This window comes from Myiozetetes cayanensis, unplaced genomic scaffold, assembly GCF_022539395.1.
Source record: "Myiozetetes cayanensis isolate MyiCay16 unplaced genomic scaffold, myiCay2020 scf6-25, whole genome shotgun sequence".
Taxonomy (NCBI): Eukaryota; Metazoa; Chordata; class Aves; order Passeriformes; family Tyrannidae; genus Myiozetetes; species Myiozetetes cayanensis.
In genome coordinates this window covers 28096337-28119567 of record NW_026087853.1, presented here as the reverse complement: position 1 = coordinate 28119567, position 23231 = coordinate 28096337, and positions in this window count along the sequence as shown.

Below are 23231 nucleotides of genomic sequence, written 5' to 3'. Positions count from 1 at the left end.
AGGGAATTCTGCCAGAAGTGACAATATTACAGTGCTGCTGTAAGCTGCAGCCAAAGGGTGATAATGGCAACGATTGACTCGGCAGCAAGTGCTGGCTCTGATACTCCAAGGTCACCTTTCAGTTGCAGCAGACAAACTTCCAAAAGCTGGTGTTTCATCACCCTAAGGATTCTAGAATAGAGTTTTTCCTCCTGTGTTATTTCAGGAGATGTAAGGTAGATTTGTGATGAATATGCAGATAGAGTATTTTAACTTATCTAGATATGAAATAAATTTTCATTGTGCCTGGGATTCAATATGCAAAAATAATTTAGGTCCTACTGCATTTCGAAGTCTCCTAAGACATCAAACTATGTAATTATCACCATCTAGTCTACACAGTGTTCTGTTTTACATTGGAAACATGACTGTAGTGTAGTAATGCATTGTTAATATGTCTGAGTTTATGGTATGTAAGAGCTGGGACCCACCATGAATGTGTTTGTGCTGCAGGTCTGGAGAACAATATTTGAATGCTGTCTTAGTTCATTATCTTAAAGGCCCTTGTAAACTCTTTAGCCACAGAATAAACCATCAAAGTACATCAAAATTCCTCATTGTGTCTGAAAGTCACTACTGAGTCCAGTAACCGGGATATTTCAGGTCAACATACCAGTGCATTAAAACTGCAGTGAAAGAAAGCCTATAAAGTGTCTTCTCAAAATGTTGGCTCACACCAACACTGTTATTCAGTGTACATTTTAATTACAACTGACTAAAAGGAATGAGTGTGCAAAGAAAACATGCAGCCTATATAAGAAAACCTTTATAGGAACCAATATTACAGAAGTGTAGAGCACTGATATGCTGGTAGAAGAAGAAAAGACAAAAAATAACCTATGAAACATCACTAATTTGCTTTTAAAGTATCTTCTTCCCAAGCTTCTCTCTTCATTGCATGTGGAGTCCTGACAAAAAAATAATGCTCTTACTGTTGTGCATAACGTTCATTATATGAACTCTTCAGTGCTTCAGAAGAGTAATTTTGTACTCTTCAAATTTTCCCTTAGCAAAAGAATATTGTGCCCTGACAATGAGGAGGGGGAAGGAAAAGCAAAGTCTGAATTTGTTCTGCTGTGTCTTAGGTGTTCGTGTTTCTGGTCCCTCTTTCAAAAACAGACTGGAGGCAGTACAGCCACAAGACATCCTCAGCAACTTTGGTAAGGATATCTTGTGAAACACTAATTTAAAAATATGCTTGAAAACATATTTGAAAGTATGTTCTTCAGCAAGAAAAAATCACTGAAATTGCCATCTTTCCTTCCACACAACCCTTTCCAGAGGATATATCCTCCACACCATAAAGTAATTTGTAAGATGCAATCACTCAAGTGCATATTGTTCATTTGATATCATAGTGTCTTGCAAAATAGACAGAATAAACCATCCAGCAAATAGATATGCTTAAAATGAGAATTAGGTTGCATTCTTAGATACCATGAAGCTGAAAAAACTATTGTCTTAAATTTCCTACTTCATTCCCAGGGGCTGGAAAATTTCTAACCTGGGCTGAAAAACCACTTTAGCTATATGAATGGAGTCAGTCTCTGAATACTTAGAAATATAACTCAGCCACCAGTTGAAACACAAGCCAGGTAATGCTGAGGTATTTTAAATGGAACTTTTTAAAAAATTTTAAATTAAAATTTTCATTTCTGTATGCTTTTAATTAATTAATTACATGCTGTTCATTTGCAAATATTTTCAAATGTGATATTGTGAATTTATTTTTTTTGTGGATACTCCTTTGCCCAAGAGGTAATTAGAACTCTCACTCAAATCACATTATCTACCATACAGTGCAAAACTGTCATCTTCATATCATACTTCCAGTATAGGTTCCTCTAAATAGTCTCCACTTGGGATACTCTGGGTAATTTGAATTGCAGTTTTTCAGTGCTTCATTTCTTTATCTTCAGAGAAACTGCTTTGAATTCAGTCTTAAGTTTATTTCTGGTGTGTGAGACCATAAATGTTTCTCATAAATCTAAAACACTATCATTTCTAAATTTTCAAGATTTATTCTCAAGTTGACAGAAAACTCAATCAAAACCCATACCCAAGCTTTTTCTTCCATCTCATAATTTGTGTTCAAACCTGGATGCAAATATAGCAGCATTTATCTTGGCTTAACCTACTCAATTTTAATAGGGACAAAACTATGACATCAAATCATGTGCTCATTGTGCAAAAATAATCAATACAAAATGTAATCTTTTGTGTATTAGTAGCAAATGCTCCATGTAACTGTAATGTAAATGTCAGTCAGCTAGAGGGCATGAAAATGCTGTTACACTGTAATTGGATATAAGCTTGAGCACGTTTCTATGGTTGCAAGTGGAATTTTCTTCTTTTTGCACACATACATTATAAATCACTTGTTGTTGGATAACTAAGACATCTCATTTTTAATGAAATTTTAAAATATTTTCAAAAACATAGTGAAATATCTATAATTTTAATTGTGTAAGTAATTTTAGAAAATATGTGTTCTCAATGCAATTTTTTTATTGTAGGACTAAAAATCCTCTGACATTAAATATTTCAGTAATGCTGACGTACTCCTCTCCAGCTCCTAGGTTCCACTTACAGTCTTCCTCCTCACAGTTATCTGCATTGATAGCCCCAAGGCATTAGGCCAGTGGCAATCTCAAAATAGTGAAAAGTGTGTGGGATCTCTGAGGAATCAGCATGTGCTGAGATTGTCCCAGTAACTCACTTGTGAGACATTTGACTCAGTGTCAGATGAAGTCTTCTTCTGTTCTGTTTCATGAAGGTTCCTGATGGAATTGCACTGAAACTTACCATTACCTACCTGTGCCTTTTAACAAGGAAACAGTTTCTGAGTCACCTGTAGTTCAGATGTAGTGCACTCGTACCAGCTAGAGCAGATTGTCTCCCTGGGTAGCCAAAATAGCTCTTCAGCCTTGGATCTGACTTTACCATCATGATTCTTCATTACCTGAAAGAAAACTGTTCTCAGACTTAGCCTTCATTTCTTTGGAGTTTTTCAGTCATATCCAAATGGCTAGTATCATTTGAGTTTTCTGATCAATCTTCCTTTGATTTTGTGCTGTACTTGGTGCAAAGATTTCATAGAGCTTCTTGAAAGTCTTATAACGCATAAACATTGCATGGATATACATACACAAATCTTTTTTTCAAAAGTAGACAATGTTATATTTACTGCAAGAAGCTGTTCAGGAAAACAGAAAAATTATTCCAATTTTGTTTTTACAATCTGTATTCTACAAAAAGCAGAATAGCCCTGGTTAAAAATGATATGTCCAAAACTGGTATTTCAGTGCCTCTGCACAGGTTGCCTTGCCCTGTGAGCAATGAAAAAACAACAGCTAAAGAGATGCAGAGTATTCCATGTTTCTTTCCCCAAACTGAGCAGTTCCTAGTGAACATGATGAGAATTCAGGTTGGGGCAATACTAGTAGAAAAGTTCTGCAGAGCTCACTTTCACTCAACCTTCATCTATTTACAAAGCAATGCAGTGTTGGCTGCTTGTATTGTATCATTCCTGGGGTCTTTGTATTCAGAACTGACAAACAGAAAATGCCTCAATCACATAGCACAGGCAGTTCACTAACAGAGGATTTAATGAAAAGCTTACTTGGTCTATGAAACCACCTCAGCAATCATGTCCTCAATAGCCAGCAGTCCATGAAAATGGCAAGATGCATGAATTTCTCAATAAGGTTACCAGGCAGAAATGTAGATCTCTCTGCTCTGGACATCATTCTTCCGTAAGAGACAATGTGGGGGGTTTTTGCACCTTCTTCCAATATAGTTTCATCGGTGCAACAATATTTCAAAATCCTGCCCCGCTGCTCATTTTCTTTTTCTTCAATATTTTGTGGCTACGCTTATTTAATGTGGAGGTACAGAGAACTGCACAACTCCTACAGTTTCTCCCACAGCTTTATCTTCTCTTGTATTTATTCAGTTCACAGCTCTTTAAGTGAAACTGGAAAACCTACTGTGAGACTAAAGACAGTCAACTGTGACAATGAAAACAAAAAGTCAGGGCATGTTTTATTGAAGCTCATCTTGTTACTTTTTAACGAACTGTAGTTTTGTTTTCTATGCACCCTGATACAAATGCTTATTGAAAACAATATTTAAAAGATTAGTGTAGTTTATTAGCATTAGTACTCATTTCCACAAATATGTGTTATTGTGTTTTACAAGGAAAATTGAGTTACCAAAAAGGATTTTGCAATTAGTCAAAATGAAAAAGTCATGTGTCAATTTGCAAAGAATCCTGTCCAGGTCCTAAAGTATATTCTGTTATCCACATTGCCCTGCACAGGAGAGAGGAATAATTACTTTTTTGACTTTGTCTTCTAACAATGTGAGTAGTACAGGATATGCTTAGGATAAAAAGCATTTTGGTGGCCACAAAATGCCAATGTAAAACTCAGTCCTACAGTTAGAAAGGTCCAGTAAATTACCTGTTGATTATTACTGTCCACACATCCTTCTCCTGAATACAAGAAAACTCTCCAGTGTGGAAACGATATGGGATTTTATCAGAAGAGATGCTCAGACACTGAAATGGGACTGAACAAAAGAGACACACCTTTATTCGTCGTCATATATTCATATTCAGGTACAATTCCTGTGCTAATGTATGAGCATGGACAAGTACTTTGTCACTGGAACATATCACAGAGCAGGATAATTTGTTCTAAAAAAAAAAAAAAAAAAAAAAAAACCACCACCAAAAAATCAGGTAACTAAAAGCTGATGAAAGGAATGGAAATTGTATAAACTCCCATAATTTCAGCTGGAAATGCATTGAATGAAGAGAGAATTGTGGCTAGGAAAGAAGGCCATCATTCACATATATTTGTTTTACATTGTATACATATTTTATTTTTATTATTGGTTTATATTTAAAAGAATCAGTAATGTGCTTTCAGAAAAAAAAGTCAATTAAATCTTCTGAATATTCTATTGCAGAAAACAAAATGAGAAACTGGTCAGGGGATAGCTTTTGAATTTCAAAAATAGCTCATGAATTTGCAAATGCGCCTGCTTAGTGCAGATAGCAGCAACACCTCCTCAGACATTATGCTCTATAATGCACTTCGACATGGTTACTTGAGAGGTAGTAAATGAACTGCAGTCCTTGTCCCCTATGTTTGATCAAAAGCAAACAGTCACAACTGTGCCAGGATTAATTCACAAAAAAAGGCACGGAGAAAACTAATGCAAGCGTATTGAGTCTCTAAAAGGATACTAGAACCTTTCTAGGACAGCAGCCTCTGCATAGCAAGTAATCCAGAGGCTGGAAACCAATTTAATGAAATAGGAAGCATCTATCATTTGAACCAGCTGGGCTGCGGTGTGCTGGCACAAGAACATTTTCAATTTGAACAGCTATTAGCGGGATGTCAAAATAGACTTTATTTCAGAATCTTCAGGACTTATGACTGTATTTTACAATAAAAAGTACAGTTAGAAGTTGAATCTTTCTCCATACAGAAAAAGATTAATAGCCTTATTCAGCTAGCCTTTTGCTTTACTCGTTATGTTTGGATTAAGTATTAAAATAGAGAGCTTCTGAACTATAGCTCCCAAATAGAACAGAAAAATCTCAGATGTGTCTCCCACCAGCTTCAGTGAGAGCTGTATGTAGTCCAAGTCCAAGTCCTTCCCAAATAGTATTGATTTTCACAGTACTTACTAGGATATTATTTCCCATGTTAGTGGTAAACTAAAAAACACCCCATGTTATGAGTTTTAAGTTCATTAAGTTAATTTTCACTTACATCTGAAGTGCCTGTACAGCAATGCACATAATTTGAGAAACAAGCAAGAGGAGCTGGAAGCCATCGTGCAGCAGGAAAGCTGCGACATAGTTGCCGTCACAGAAACGTAGTGGGATGACTTGCATAGCTGGAATGCTGCAATGGATGGCTACAAGCTCTTCAGAAGAGTTGGGCAAGGTAGGAGAGGTGGAGGCGTGGCTCTTGACTCTCTAGAACTTGAGGTCAGTGACGATAAGGTTGAGTGCGTATGGGTCAGAATCAGGGGGAAGGCCAACAAGACTGATATCCTGGTGGCAGTCTGTTATAGACCACCCAACCAGGATGAACTGGGTGATGAATTATTCTACAAGCAGCTGGTAGAGGTTTCAGAATTGCCAGCCCTTGTTCTTGTGGGTGACTGCTAGATGTCTGCTGGAAACTTAACAGAGCAGAAAAAGTAGTCTAGGAGATTCCTAGAGTGTATGGAGAATAATTTCCTGTTGCAGCTGATAAATGAACCTACCAGGGTAGAGTCCCATTAGATCTGTTGTTTACAACACCTCTGCCCTGGACTTCTGGATGGCAGACTTTGGCCTATTTAGGATTCAAGAATCACATTCCCCAAGGAAATCTTTATCTGCCTGAGCCCTGCAGCCATCTTCTCTCATTCTTCACCCACCATGTCTGAGAGGGTAAAAAGATGGATTTAAGTTTCATAGAGTTAGGTCTGCAATACTATCAGGACTGGAATTAAGCCAGAGATCTGTGGAGAAAAGTTGGTGACATGACTACAAATACAGAATCATAAACCTAAGAGAGTCAGTTACGAGTACATAAACAGTACGTAAACAGACTGCACATAAACAGACTGGCCCTTCCTAACTCTCAAAAGCCTGATGTTGCAAATTTAGGTTCTATCTACACATACAGATACAGACACGTACACATTATCTACATGTTTATATCAAACTTGAACATTTGCAAAAGCATCTCAAAAACACAGACCCAAAGGTATTTGTCCTGCTTTACTCTGCATTGATGCCGCCCCACCATGAATACTGTATGCAGTTTTGGTCACCACAGTATAAGAAAGATATTAATCTATTGGAGAGTGTCCAAAGGAGGGCAACAAAGATGGTGAAGGGCCTTGAGGGGAAGACGTATGGGGAGTGCCTGAGGTGACTTGATCTGTTCAGCCTGGAGAAGAGGAGACTAAGGAGAGACTTCACTGCAGTTACAACTTCCTTGTGAGGGGAAGAGGAGGGGGCAGGCACTGATCTCTTCTCTGTGGTGACCAGTGGCAGGAGCCAAGGGAATGGCCTGAAGTTTTGTCAAGGGAACAGGCTCCCCAGGGAAGTGGTCAAGGCACCAAGCCTGACAGAGTTCAAGAAGCATTTCGATGATACTCTCAGGCACATGATGTGACTCTTGGGGATGGTCCTGTGGCAGGGCTAAGGCTTGGACTTGGTGATCTCTGTGGATTCCTTCCAATTCAGCATATTCGGTGGTTCTGTGTTTCTCTATTAAAAAAAATTACAATTTGTTTACTGGTATACGCATCTTTCATCTATTTTAACATAGGTGATATCACAATGTCACATCCAATTAAAACTGCAGTGTGAATTCAATCAGAGAGAATGTGACGGTGTATAAAAATCAGGCCTGTTGAAGATGAGTCTTGCTTTTAAAAAATGCATACTGAGATCCCCCCCCAAAAAACAAATGTGATCAGAAGCTGGCTTGAATCTCCTGCCTAAATGCTACCTACAAATCTTACCATTAATATCAAGGACTACAGTGAAAATATTCAAGCAATTGAATGGGAAAAACCTAAAAGAAACTGAGAGAGCAAGCAAGAAAAATTGTCATATTTTTTGTGTTATATTTAACAGTTGAACTATATCCTACAGGGATGTATTCTTTCATTTCTGTCAGAATTTGCTTCTTGATCTATAACATATAAAATGCAATTTTATATAGTATACAAATGCAGTTTTCTTCTGCTTCTGCACAGTCAGCTGGGACGATGAAGCTCAGTTAATCAAGGTATCTTAAGCTAAATTCTCCACTCATATACATTAGTGCAAACACAGTCACTCACTGAAGATAATACAGATGTGTTTTTAATCATCGACACAGTTAATTAAAACCTGTGGGCTTAGTCCTATAAACCTGGAGGTGATTTATGCTGACTGATTTGAATTACTGCCTTCTCCTAAAAAGCAGGATCTGCTTTATGAAAACAGCAGGTTACCACTGACAAGTAAAAATCTAGAATCCATGAACTCTATAAGTATTATTTGACAAAATTATCCACTATCAGCTACAGAGCTGTATCAGGCAGAAATGTAACCCCTTAAGTATATTTCCAAAAATAGCTTTAAAGTTATCTTGTTAAATTTGAACATAATTGGTGGAAAGGACACTTTTTTCCCCCCCTCTTGATTCTTTTATATATTCTAACAGAAAGAGGAGAAATAGATTTCAGCAAAGGTACCTACTGTTCCAATCACTTGCAAAACAGTAGGAGTTATTTTAATGGACATGATTTAAACTAGACCTTTACCAAGCACGACCTTCTATTTAAAACTGAAAAATATAATGAAGTAATTCTGTTAAAATATAATGAAGTAAAATGTGTAAAATAAGAGCACAAAGTTCAAATATTTGAACTTAAGAATAATTTTTAAAGCAATATTTTATCAGGCAATTAATCTTGTTTTACTCAGAAAATGAAAAAAAACAATCGCAGCCACTGAATCACTCATTTCTAAACACTTTTGGTTATTTAAAATAAAGCTAAAGCAATTGAATTTAATCTTTTGGCATTCACTAATTCCCCTTACTTTCATTCACAGGAGTTAAAGATATGGTGCAGCTGATCATAGGTCAGAACCACATGTTTCATTGCAGGGTTAATCGGTTTCAAACAGGTATATAACTACAGGTATATATTGGATCATTGACTAGTTTTAAAACTTGATACAAAACACTGTAGGAACTAAATGCACAAGATGTAGATTGATGGTTGTCAGACTTAGTTAAAATAATCAACAAACAATTACTCATTAAAACGCATATGTGTGATTTAAGTAATCTGAACCATATTAAAAAAATAAAGAAATAATCCTAGTATTGATTGGAATGTTGTCTATTTAATTTCATTTTAAATAACAAAATTTAAGATTTTGTCTATTTACTTTAGAAAGTGACTAAGGCTGACCACACAGTATCAGATGTTCGGAAAGAAGTTAGATTCTTTGGCTAAAGGTCAAATACATAATAAGCAAAGCAAAGGAAATTTTCCTAATCTGCAAATCTTCAACTCCTGAAGTCCTGACGATGTGATAAAGATCCTCACCTTATCTGTAAGGTGAGATAAAAAAATTGAAAAAATTGGCATCAGAAAATCTTGTAGATCAAAATGTCTAGTTTACTATTTTCGACCCACTAGGTATCATCAGGCACCATTAAGCACAAATTCAAACATGTTCTGGAGCCATGTAACGCATCCCACTGCACATAAGGTAAGATAAAGGAATTTAATATGAATGTATAACCTTAAATCTTATATTTTTCTTTTGCTCTTCATATGTGGAGACAGAATGCAAAATACTAATTAATCAAAAACTCCTACATGTAGTGTAGAAAAAAGCAGCCTAGCAATTTCTTTCTGATAATTTTTACAATTGAAGATTTTACATTCGTGCTCACTATTATGTGCCAACAAAATAAGGAAAGTAGAGAAAAATAACATGCTAATGCTGCTAGGTGAGGAGTCAAGTCCATGTTTTATACTTCTGCAATGTAGCTGTTCAGTTACAATCACAAAGAACTTATGAAGTCAGTTTTGATTAAGGGCAACTGCCAACTTCAGACCCTGCTTACGATGTTCAGTGACATAGTCCAAGATTATTCAGAAGTGTGACAAGCCAGTCAATTTTACTTTTTCCCCCCTCATCTTTGATCTTTATATTTTTCATTCCTCCTCATTTTCAAGGAGCCTTAGAGAGATGTATTTCAGAATAACTTCAATAGATTTTTTTACTGTGCCCTGTACTGAAATGACATTTTGTAGCAGTCTTCAAGGAAAGGTCACTTACAATCTAATTTAATTCATGATGTAATGAGTACATTTTGGGAGCCAGTACAAGGATAATGATGATGTGAAATCCAGTTTGATTGAGTCTATTTAAGTGAACAGCTAATAGAAAAGAGATCAGGAGTCTTGGAACCATTAATGGATATTGAGATATCTGCCTCAAGAGAAATAAATCATAGCTCCATCATTTCTGTTTTTCAGAACTCTTATTAATGCCCATTCAACTGTATTTACACTATTTAGAAATATTATCTATTGTCTAACTTAAATCTCCTTTCCTGCAGTTGTAACACCATTGCTTCCTAAGCTATTATGAAACACTTTAATCCTTTGTTCTTTGTATTATCTTCTTATATATTTGAAAGTCATCATCATGTATTCTCTGATTTTCTTTGCTACAATAAATGCAAGGAAGAGTTCAGACTCTTCCCTTTGCTTACATTTTGCAGATTATTTTTGTTGCCGTTCAGTTCCAAGCTTCTCTCTGCTCATGTTGGACCTCTCTTTGTGCAAAAGAGAACAAGAATGCAAGCAATATCGAAAAGTATTACTTTTCCATAACAAAAGTAGCAAAAAGATTTTGGGACTTTGCAAACAATAATTTTATTTGCTGGGAAAACTAAAGAATATGAAAAAACCCAGTAGGAACTTTACAGTTTGTTTTGTAGTGAAAGAGTTGATGAAGAGGAGAATGTTGGGGAATGAAGGATGTCAAAATCATATTAAGCAAAAGAGATAAGAATAAGGATAATGTGGCAGCAGACGCTAGCACTGAGAGTTGGAATGTTGCATAGACTTGAGTGAAAGGAACTGCCCCAGAAAAACTGAATTATTACCAGAGCAAGGAAATTGGTCAACTAAGATATCAGAAAAAAAGAACGAGCAAAACAGGTAATAAATTTGCCAATAGAACTACTTTGGGAGAAAATTGCATATATTTGAAAAAATTTGTTACTTTGTGCAGAAAAAAAAATAAATTTGTTCAAATGTAAGAAATACTCCAAATGTTTTTATTTCACATTTTTTGTTATGGTAAAGCTTTGGCTATGATGCTTCCTAGCCATATATTCTTCCGCTGGTCAAAAATCTGGGGCAGTTTTTTAAAACACAAATCTCACCTTTGCTTCATTAAAAAACAAACTTTCACAGCAAGCTCAAGAAAAAACATTTGATGAAGGCAACATGGCTCTTTGGATGAGTGTTAGAAAAGTGTTAGTATCTTAAGCAAAATTCCCTGTTCAGTATTTCAGGTTCTTCTATATGGCTACAATCAAAAATGCAAAAGCTGGACAGCTTCACTAGCCTTTGTTCTTTTGGCTAACCAGACAACCTGCATGCTCATGAAGGCTTCTTTGGATCAAAACAATCTTATCACAGAAATATTCCTGCCTCCTCTTGTACATTTACCAAGCTGCTGGTCTTTCAATTTGCTGACATAGAAGATAAATCTTTCCCAAAAGTACACAACCAGGCAGTAATTGGTTTCTAATAATAGAACAAACCACAGAGGTTTTTTGCTGCTTAGCCTTGCTTTACAGGAGACAGCAGAAAGTTAGCCACCTGATAAATCACAGAAGTTTAGGCTGGAAAAGACCTCTGATATCATCATGTCCAACCATTAACCCATCAGAACCACGTTCACCACTAAACCATGCCCCCAGGAGCCACATCCACACATTTTTTGAACACTTCCAGGTATGGTGATTCCACTGCTTCTCTGGGCAGCCTGTTCCAATTCCTGCCCACCCTTTTCAGTGAAAATTTTTCTCTAATATTAGATCTGAACTGCCCTGGTGCAATTTGAGTCCATTTCCTCTTATCCTGTCACTTGTTACCTGAGAGATTATTCCTGACCTTGCTACAGCCTCCTTGCAGGTAGTTGTAGAGAGCAACAAGGTCCCCCCTGAGCCTCCTTTTCTCCAGGCTGAACAACCCCAGCTCCCTCAGCTGCTCCGCATAAGACCCTTCATCGGCTTTTTTACCCTTCTCTGGACACACTCCAACATGAAAATGTCCTTCTTGTAAATATATATCCAAAGTACTGTAAAAGGAGTAATAGTTAAAAAATATGATGAAAGCCATAAGGGTATGGTTGTCTATGCTCTAACATAGTGTTGGGGTTTTTTCAGTCACAGTATGACAATGATGTCAGGGATAAAAACCCTCTGCAACTAGTTCACGCAGTATTTTTCAGTTTGCAGCTTGGTCAGATGTGTTTTCTACAGCATTCAAGAACTCAGATTCATTTCTAAAAAAACAGTTGAATAATGTAAATATTTTCCATTCCAGTACACGCATTTCTTGGAATCAGAGCTGAAATTCAAAGATCTATTCTAAACATCAGGCAAGTATCAGCTAATGCAGTATATACTTCAAGACATCAAAGAAGTAAGGAATAATTATTTTTCTTTTTATTAACAAGGAAGTTGACCCACTCCTAATTTTCCACATTGTACTTTCTTCCAGTTCTCTTCCCACCTTTAATAGTATCCCCTCCAAGCCCCCTTTTTACATCAAGACTACTTGATGTAGATACCTATTAGGATTTCTACATCTCTCTTGTATACACCAGTGTCAGAGCTATCCAGTATTTACTAGTCACATGCAGTAAAAGGACCAATATGGTCATGAGTATTTTTTTCCTGCATCACCAAGAGTTCTCTAATGACTTCTTCTAGCTCTGAAATGAAGCTGTACGTCATCAAAGTGCAAGAACCAGAATAAAGGAAAGACAACTTTCTCATCTGCAGGAGAGCTTCCTTTGTCCTGTGACTAGTATAGTGACTTAGAGTAGAAAAAATATTTGAATTTTCCTGTATCTCTATATGGACAACACAGAACAGGAAAAAACCCCAAACAACCTCTTCCTTCCCTTAGAGCAAAGCAGGGGAGCTACAGCTTAGAATGAGACCTAAGCCAGAGGTAGTTTCAGCCCAGAATCATGATGTTTTGCTGAATAATAGCCACTGTCCTCCTGGAAAGAACAGGAGGAAGAATTATGGTAGGTGTTACTGTTCTCATCATAACACCATTTATTGCATAATACTGAAGGCATCAACAAATAATACTGATGTAAAAACAAGAGCATCTAATATTGCCACTTAAACAGATTCATGTGACCAGCATGATTAGCTTTATGTATAACAAAAGGAGCCAGCATAACCTAGGATACAGTAAACCAATATCCAGGTCTTTCTTGCCAATATCCTGTCTTTTGCTCACAGTGAGATCTCAGCAATCACAGAATTAGTGTCAGAACTTTCTATTGTTTGCTATGTTAGTGCTTGCTGGAAGTTAAACTCTATTACCATGCTTCTCTCTTCACCAAAACGATAAAAAAATCTCTGAACCTCTCTGAGCCTCCAAGGTCAAAATAGAAATTCTGAGCACACCAGTCCTAACTTTTTGAAATCTTTAGATGTTCAGGGTACAATCATATCCTGTTATAAGCAGGAAAATAGCTTAGGGACTTCTGGTTAAATTGTTCTCTTTGTCTTTCGCAATGAATCTTGCATTATTTCAATAATAGTAAGTCTAGCAAAACATAAAATAAATGGATAGAAATTGTGCTAAATTTATTTTTGTCTAGTTTTGACAGGGGCAGAGTTCTTTCCCTTTTTTTTCCTTCCTTATTCCTATCTCCTCCTTTTCTTTTGTGAGATACTTAGATGTCATTGAATATTCAATAAATACTACATTCACCTAGAGTGCTTTTTATTACAATTTTCAAGTTCTGCCATTTATATAGATAAAATATAATATCTCTTTTTTATTCCCATTTTTAACCTGTTTCACTCCCAAATATCAGTAGTTGTGAATCCAAGGTTCTTTTGAAATTTGTTATTTTGCATGTTCTTTCAAGAGATAATACCAACTCCTTTTAAACTCCTTTTTACCAATTTGTGTTAGTTGACTGCCTTGTTTGTCAGAAATTTTGCAATACTGTCAGATAAAGTTCATTATAACTTTCCTGGTCCTTGGCATTTGTCCAGGTTTTGGCTAGGACAGAGCTTCTTTTCTTCCTAGTAGCTGGAGCAGTGCTGTGTTTTGGAGTCAGTATGAGAATAACGTTGATAACACACCGATGTTTTAGTTGTTGCAAAGTAGTGCTTATTGTGCCTAAGTCAAGGACTTTTCAGTTTCCCAGGCTCTGCCATGGAGGAGCTGCACAAGAAGCCGAGGGAGCATAGCCGGGACAACTGACCCGAAGTGGCCAAAGGGGCATTCCACACACTATGCCCAGTGCATAAACTGGGGAGTTACCTGAAAAGGGGACAGTTGCAGCCTGGGTACAGGTTTGGTATTGGTGAGCAAGTGGTGAGCAATTGTATTGTTCATCACTTGCCTTCCATTTTACTTCCTTTTCTCCCTATTATTATTATTATTACTACTAATATTTTTATTATTTTTCATTCTTAAACTGTTCTTATCACAACCCAAGAGTTGTTTTTTTTTTCCTTTCCTGATTCTCTTCCCCATCCCACTAGGGGTGGCGGAGAAGGGGAAGTGAGCAAGTGGTTGTGTGGTATTTAGTTGCCAGCTGGGGATAAACCATAACAGCATTGTATTCCTATATTATTTCTAGGAATCAAATTTTTAAAAATAAGCTACAATTCAAAGTTTCAAAATTCAGGTTAGTTTTTGGCTTTACTTTTTTTTTTTTTTCTTTTTTTAGAGAGGGTGCAGGAGGAGGGGAGATGCTCTTTTTGTTTGCTTGTTTTTAGTCTGTTGGTTTTTTTTTTGTCCAGGCAAATTAACACCCCTTTGTGTAATTTTTCTTAGCATGTGTATATAGAAACATAAATGCCATATATATATTTCTAAAGTTAGAGAAAATATCAGTGCAATTACTTGGGTAATTAAAGAAAACAGTTCACACAGCAGTTTGGATTGGATTCTCAGTTGAAGGTCAGAATTCTCACCTTTTTAAACTTCATTCTGCACGTTCTAATAAATCTGTCAGAATACCCGTATGCTCCCTTCAGTGCTGAACAGAAGTTGAATTTAACTGAGAGCAGGTAATCAATAGCAGTTATGTACTGTAACAGGGTGAGAAGGCACATTATTTGTGAAGGATGTTTAGAGAAAGCCTGACCAGCTACCTCAGCTTTAAGAACAATTAATAAAATATAGTAGTTCAGAAACATATCTGAAATAGAAAATTAAATTCTGATGGAGAAACTGCTCTATTTTTTCTACATTTTTTAATTAGTAATGCATTAACTCCATACTAGTATTCCTATATTGCATGTAAAGAGTAAAACAACTTATCCAAAAGCATGAAAGGATTTTAGAGCTTTTTTCAATTAAACTTAATATCACTATAATAGGCAAGAAAAGATTTAATAGATGAATACATTAATAACACAGGCCATTGTTAAGGATTTATTACCACATAGACAAATAACCTACTGTTTCAGAAATAATTTTCTTAGACAATCTTTTAATTTTTGACAGTTTCCTAGTTTAGGTGACCTCATCATTCATCTTACTGAGATACAAATAAAAAACTGGGATACAGGATACAAAACTCTATAGAAAATAGAGGATTTTTATGTGAAAAATGAGTCACATTGTAGAGTCATATTGCAAATTAGAGATATAATGTACTGGGGTATGTTTTTACTGTTGCATGTGCACATGCAATAGAATTTCTACTTACTCATTTTGTGCATTTGTAAATTGTTTTCCTTTCCATACAAATCCATGAACAAGTAGTAGCTGGGTGTGAATGAGACTTGTACAAGTTCACAGTCAATTCCAAACTCCAGGGACAGTGCTAGAGAGATAAATATTTACATAAAAAATGATGTTATTTTCACTGAAAAATGTGAATACACCAGGGAGATGGGGATAAAAACCTGTCTAAACAAAAACAAAACTAACCTCCCAAATAGAGGCTCCCTCATGCCAATGTCACTGCAGCATTGTTTGTTGGTAAATCAATAAAGATGCCATTTACTGGAAAGTGAAACTAAGTACCATGCCTGCAGAGATTAATGATCGTGAAAAATTGAACCAGTGCATGCAGTGCTAAGTATGAACTCCATCATGACCAAAAGGGATTTTGACAAAAATTTGAATTTTTAATTCCTCTGATTTTTAAGTTGACATTGGAATTCTACCTTTAATAACCATTACAATTAATAAAGTAGATTTCTTCATGTCTCTTCCTCAGATGCTCCAGAAAGTTTGGGACTCCCCTTTTTACTCTTACAACAACTACCTTTGGTAATCTCTCATCGTTCAGAACTTAATCCTAGATCAGAAGGACCTATTCTTTTATTCTTCTTGCATTTCTTGCCTACACTTCTGAAACCATTCTAAGGTGCTCTCAGAAATAATCTATTTCTTGGGTTCTACTTCCTGTAGTTCACACTTTGAGACATAAAGAAGATTAACTTTTCAACCTTTTCAAACTTTTCAAAGGAGCTCTAAATAACACAGTTTATCATACTGGGCAGGTAAGTCTCAATCTTTTTTCTCTCTCAACACTGAAAAAAATGTGCTTTGCCACTTATTCCACCTTCTCTTTTCCCTGGTATCTCAAAAGGGCCTTGAAGTATGTGGCTCTCTGCCACCCTACATGGCCAGGTTTTGTTCTTTCAGAGGAAAACGAAGCGAAAGCAAAAGAGAAGGAACGCTTGTTATCTAACTCAAGGTATGTATCCAAGCTAATGTTTCACTCCACAAACTGAAATTTCAGATCCAGGGGTGGCCAAGGGTATCCTTGACCATAAATCAGTTTTAACTATCAGGCTAAGAACACCTACAGCAATAATAAATTTTACTAGGGAATCCCTACTATATTTATAGTTTACAACGTTTAAGAGACCAAATCAATAAACTGAAAGTTATTTTCTATATCATTGAATGAACTCGCAACATTACATAAGACACCATTGCAAAATTCCTTGTACTTTAGTAAAATAATCCTTCAAGGCAGAGCTAGTGTTAAATGCACCATTTATTTTTTAATTACTACAACACACACAGAAGATTGACAAAACATCTTTAATACGCAGAGAATAGCAGCAAAAACAAACAATTAAGCACACACTGCAATAAATAAAAACATTTCAGAGAATTTCTCTCAAAACAAGTGTGGTTGCTGAACACGAGTGCCTACAGGCACAAGAAGCAATGAGATTAAAATACTCTTTTTCAAATAGAGTTTGAAAAAATCTGAAAATGTGTAATATTTGTTGAAGAGGAAGAAACTTGTACTAATTCTGACACACATATGCCTGAGGGTATATATTGTTACACAATGACAAATACTGGGATGATAAATTAGTACCATGAAAAATGAGAAGGAATTTTATCTAATGCAAGTAAAAACATAGTAAAGAATATATATAATTTCTTGCAAAGTTTTCCCCTTTCCCTGACAAGTCATCAAGAAAATAATGAGTTTCTTCAGCATTTCCTCTCAAATGAATGGTGTTCTACCATGCAGTTGGCTTAACTAATTTTCAACGTCTGATAAATAATAAACTTCTAAAACATCCCTTGCACACTCTCAGAATTTTAAGCATAGTTGTACGTCCTTTCAATACCAGCAATTAAGAATTATTTTTTTCTCTACGGAAACAGTTAATGTAGGACATTAAAAGTCACTATGGCAGTATGTGCTATGTTTGCTAGTCAAGAGATTAAAATTCTTTTCTGAATCTCTTCTAGGATCCTATTGCCTACACAACAGAAAACAAATAAGGCACAGTATTATTATTGCTCATATTAATTGTCAACATTAAAATGAATTATAAGAAATTTTATTTTCCTTTTAGCTTTTGTAAATAGCCCAGTTAGCTCACTAAGTGTCTTTTGACAGTAGAAATGGCTTCTCCTCATGTTATTCTTTTGTTTGTGTTTTTTTTTTTTTTTTTAGTTCAGCAAACTTCCTGAACAGAATGCTTTTAATGTCATTCCTCAAAACCTTTCTGAGAGGGTCTTGAAAAACCCACAGAAATACTGGGCTTACATGAGCAAATAGTTTACTGCAGCAAAAGCAGCTAAGTGTTTATTTTGATTAAATTTCTGGCACTAATGTCTAGAAAGAATATACATAACTCAGGAAAAGTGCTCTCTGGACTTTTAGAGAACAGATACATCATATTAAGGGGAAATTCAGAAAAGGGAGAAAAAGAATAATGCAAACTACTTTATTTGCAATAACTAAAGTGACAAGCGTTAAGGTGTGGCTGTATGACTTGTGCCATACTGTGTCAGGCAATCTTAACTCATTAGTCAAGCTATAAAAACTGATCATGTAGATTCTCTTAGACTTACATTTGTGAAATAAACCACATTTACTTAAAGCACAAAGAATGGGTATCCATTAAAGTAATTTAAGCAAGTTTGCTTAATGGCTAAGCCTGAACCCAGGTAATTGTCAAAATGCAACGGATGAACTCATTACAACCTGGTATCTGAATTACATCTGATAATGTGCCTAAAAAATTCTTCAAGGGATCAGCTGGAGGCAATAAGATAAAAACTACTGGACTTGCATTTTCTTACTGGAAGATATCCTTTTTCATTCAAACATGATGACATTTTTATAATGAGTAGTTATTGCCTGGATATGTCTAGCAATAAGTATTTTCATATACCAATGTGATTTTACTCACTTGCTCCATTAAATATGTTGTTAATACTGGACTCTACGTATGTTCTTGTTGTCATGAGAAGACATGGTGTAGTTGCATGTTTTCTTTGTTTTGACATATGGTTTCTGAAAGGTTTTCCTGGACAGCACACTATTTTCTGTACATACCATTCAGAAAGTGCCTTAATGTCTTGTGCTCCAGCTTGTAAAAAATCTCAAAGCTGAAGCTGAGGCACAAAAATTACCTAGGGACTCTGTGATTATATAAACAACCCTTACTTATCATCAATTCCTAGAAACCCTTTGCTTTGTGCTTTCTAAGGATTCCAGCCAACCCTCCTCTTCATTCTCTCCAATTCAAAAAAATAAAAGACCTTATTACTTCCAGTTCCAAAGAATTTCCATCATTGTTTTACACTGACTTTCTTAGCAAGAAAAATCCTGAAGCTATTTTATTTGGAGAGATTTCTAGATTCCCCTGACACAAGTCAGTCATTTGCAGTCTAACTTGGGGACTCACTGCCTGTCTAGCAAAATGCTACTCTGTTGATTTACAATCCTTGGAATGTCGAAAGTATGACAGATTTTAATAGAAGTTATTATAAGATAGGAATTAATATTTACCAGTATAAAGAATTTGATTAGAACTTGATAACATTACATTGGTTTGACAAGTCATTGCAGTTCATAGCATGAGCTGTCAGTCACGAAACCCACTATGATGTACTTCAGATAGAAACTATGCTGTATAATAACAAAATTGAGATAAAGGCTTATTCCAGATTTGAAGGCAGCATATACAGGAAGTTTTCATTTAACCTCACTACAGAACAAGGAATCTTAGCAGAGGCAGTGAAATATTAAACTGCCAACACTGAAAAGATCTTTTGTTTGGAAGGGATAGCCAAGTAACAGCTTCTTGTATTTTCTGACCAGTTAGAATGAAGATTAGGTCATCTGTTTGCCATTCATTTGGGTTAAACTAAGCTCTATTACATTAGCATTTGATTAGGAATGGAAAAGTTGCTAACAGGTTAGACATGAAACTTGAAAATGGTTGAGTTAAAGCCATTATGAGCATACCTAAAAATGAAACCCTATGCTGCTCGCTAGAGACAGCTAAACTGTTTGGTGTTAAAAAACAAAGTCTGCCTACTTTTCTGTTTGTAAATTCTCTTAAACGTCCGAAGATCATACACTCTACATGAATGCCTTGCTTATATCTTTCATGACATCCTTTTACGTCTTGAAGTGGTTGAGTTCTGTTGTCCTTTGAAGGTCAAGGTGGCCCAGCCTACCCTCCTTTCTTTAGCATAACTTTTTGGTCTCTCTGTGCCTCCTGTGTTCACTGCATGACTCTCCTACTGGGTGACATCCATGGGCAATGGTAAGTCTTATTTCTAAAAGTACTCTCATCCTGTTTATACTATGTTGTTCTTTTGTAATATTCACTTCAACTGAGAATCAAATGCTCAATTTCTAAATTCCAAATGCAGGGACGGAAAATACTTTGAAGAGTGTTTTAAGTTCATTCTGCTGAGATAAGAAAACTGCTCAAGTTTGGCTACCCAAAATACTGTTTGAAGTATGAATTCCTATAGTAAATATCATTGCATAACATGAGTATTTATGATGTTTTATTAGGATTTATCTTCTTTTCCTTGAATTACTTTTTCCATACTTTTAGGATGGGGGGGGGATGTTGCAAAAGGGCAGTTTAATGAAAGCTGACACTCACAAGGCACTCTGCATGACTCTGGCACAGAGATGCTTTTGTCCTTACACTAAACCAGAGAATGTCAGAGAACTGTTTGAGCACAAGGCAATAGACAATTTTTCCAGTTGCTGAAGCCTGTGACAAAGGGCATACATACATAGTGTTCCCCCAGATATCTTAAACTGGGCTCTTTTATTGCATTGATACAAAAGCATTCAGCCTGAAAACTGACAGCTTCTTGCAGTGCTTGTAAAATCCAAATAGAGTAGCAATGAGATTTTATTGCTGCCTTTGCTCAGCTTTCCTCTGGTGCCTGTCTTTCTCTAGATATGTTTTGCAACAACAGATTGATCTTTGCAGATGGCATATACTGTACGTGATGAAAGATTCTATATTGCTAGAGCAGGAAGAAAAAAAAGTCTTTGTGAGTGTGCTGGTGGCTAATATGGGGCTGTGTTTTGGATTTGTGCTGAATACAGGGTTGATAATATAGAGATGATTTTGTTATTGCTGAGCAGGGTTTAGACAGAGCCAAGGCCTTTTCTGCTTCTGATACTGCCACACTGGTAAGGGGGCTGGGGCGCATGGGAAATTGCAAGGAGACACAGCCAAGACAGGTGACCCCAGCTGACCACAGGGGCATCTGACATCACGTGGTGTCACACTCAGCATATAAAGGTGGAGGAAGAAGGAGGGAGGAGAGGACATTCAGTGATGGTGTTTGTCTTCCCAAGCCACTGACAGGCATGCTGGAAACAAATCAAGAAACTAAAAATATTTCCATTATAATCCTGACATTTTCTATTAGGAACAAAGAATCTGGGGTTTATATTCTCAGAGCTCCATTCTATTTCTGCCTGTTAATTTACTGTAAATTACTTATTTCCATGCCTTAGTTTATATCTGTATGAAAGAAATTTGGTATTTCTCTTTGAATTCTTGTTACAAGAGAGTGAAACCCCCACATTCAAGATAAATACCTTCTATTATTTATTACAGCTTCACTACAGACTTTGGAGGAAAGCCTCTAGCAAGAATAAGGAAGAAACACCTAGGTTGGTGATCTAGCACTATGAGATTTCACATATTGTGAAACCTTCTCCCAAATCTTTTCAGACATGCTGAAACATCTTCATTATAACTTTGCCCTTGTGATGTGACGTACGCTTATTTTACCTGCAGTGCATGTCTACATCTTCATCTACAAACAGCAACAATCTGCAGTCAGTAAATAACACAACAGGAGCTGTTCAAACCCCAAAGGGTAAGAACTAAAGATAGTACTTCATGTTGGCCTTGAAAATACTGAGAGTTCAGCTGTGTAGCCACCCATTATGAGGAGATACTTTCAAGTGAGCAATAATAGAAAACCATTATTCTGAAAACTGTACAAAAGTGGGAACTAGGAAAGACAGTTGGGGTAGTAAGGAATTCATAAATAACTCTGCATGTGTACTGCGCCAGACAGAGATGGAGGAACAGATTCTATGAAACATACCCAGTCAGTGAACATGAACTCACCTTCCCACCTACTTTTCCTCTTTCAGTGCCATCGCAGAGATTGCCATATAGAATACTTAAAGAAAAAATATTTTAATCCAACACCTACTAAGTTGAGGTAATTAGCAAGAGCTAACCATTAATGATGGGATCCTCATGAAAGGATGCCAAGAGTTATGAAACCTTGCCTGGCAGATAAATGGTACCTTTCTCAGTCATCTGTCTTACAAAAGATCCTATATGTACAGTTATTATTTCAGTCAGTCACCGGTAGCTCTGCAATTGTTCATGGCCTCAGTGAAAAATAATACATGTCATACAGTTTCAGTGCTCTGACTTCTAACAGTCCTGTTTTCAGCTTGTCTGAAATGCTGTGCAACTGCACATGGGGAAGTAACAGAAAAGGACAGGTAAGATAAAGGGCACTCACATTTCTCTCCGTGTAGGTTTAAACTCCCTCAGAACTGTCTTGAAGAAATTTTGCTATAATGTGCTGCTAAAATTGCAGATGGTTCTCTAACCTACTAGTGAGAAAGCACTAATGGTCTGCTGGCTTTAGGTAGGATAATTTTCTACACAGTAGCCAGTATGGATCCATGTTTTGAATTTGTGCTGGAAACAGTGCTGGTAATAGAGGGATGTTTCAGTTATTCCTGAGCAGAGCTTGCACAGTGTCAAGGCCTTTTCTGCTTCTCACCCCACCTATAAAGAGGTTGAGGGTACACAAGAAACTGGGATGGGACATAACTGAGACAACTGACTCCAGCTGACCAGAGGGATACCCTATACCATAAGGCATCATACTCAGTTTATAAAGCTCGATGAAGAAGAAAGTAGGGCAGACACACATTTCAAGTTATGGCAGCGTTCTCTCAAGTAACAGTTGTATGTGTCCTCTTCCCTGGGAGTGCCTCAACACAAGGCTCTCTCAGAAGTTACCTCATCACCTCTTCTGACTTGCTCACCTGGTGATGCAGAAGTCTCCAACTCATCCTGCATCTTGCCCACCCTCACCTCAGGTTTAGGCACTGTCGACTGGCATTATGCTTATTATTGCTTACACTTCCTTATTCCTAAAAAACAGTATTAGAAAGCTTTCAGCTGAACGAAAGTCTCTTACAAACCTCAAAAAAAAATTGATTGCATCAATTTATCATTAAAGACAAATGCCTTTTTTATCAGAATAACCCTACTTATGGATCTAACAGCCTTCTCTTCTATGTCTTCTTCTTCTATGTTTTCTCACAGAAACAAATAAATGTTTCCAGATGCTGTATTTCATAAAACTGGTAAAAGTTTTGGAAAGAAGGATTCTCATTAAAATCTTAATAATTCCTACAAGTAAATGCACTTTCTGTAGAAGTCCTATTTTTCTGATCATGCCAATCCAAAGAAAGCTTTCCCAGATCTCTTCCTTCTGAAATAGGAAAAAGCCCTGATTTGGCTGAAAGCCAGCATGTGGATTATTACTTAGTTGCACATGTTGAAGATTTCCTT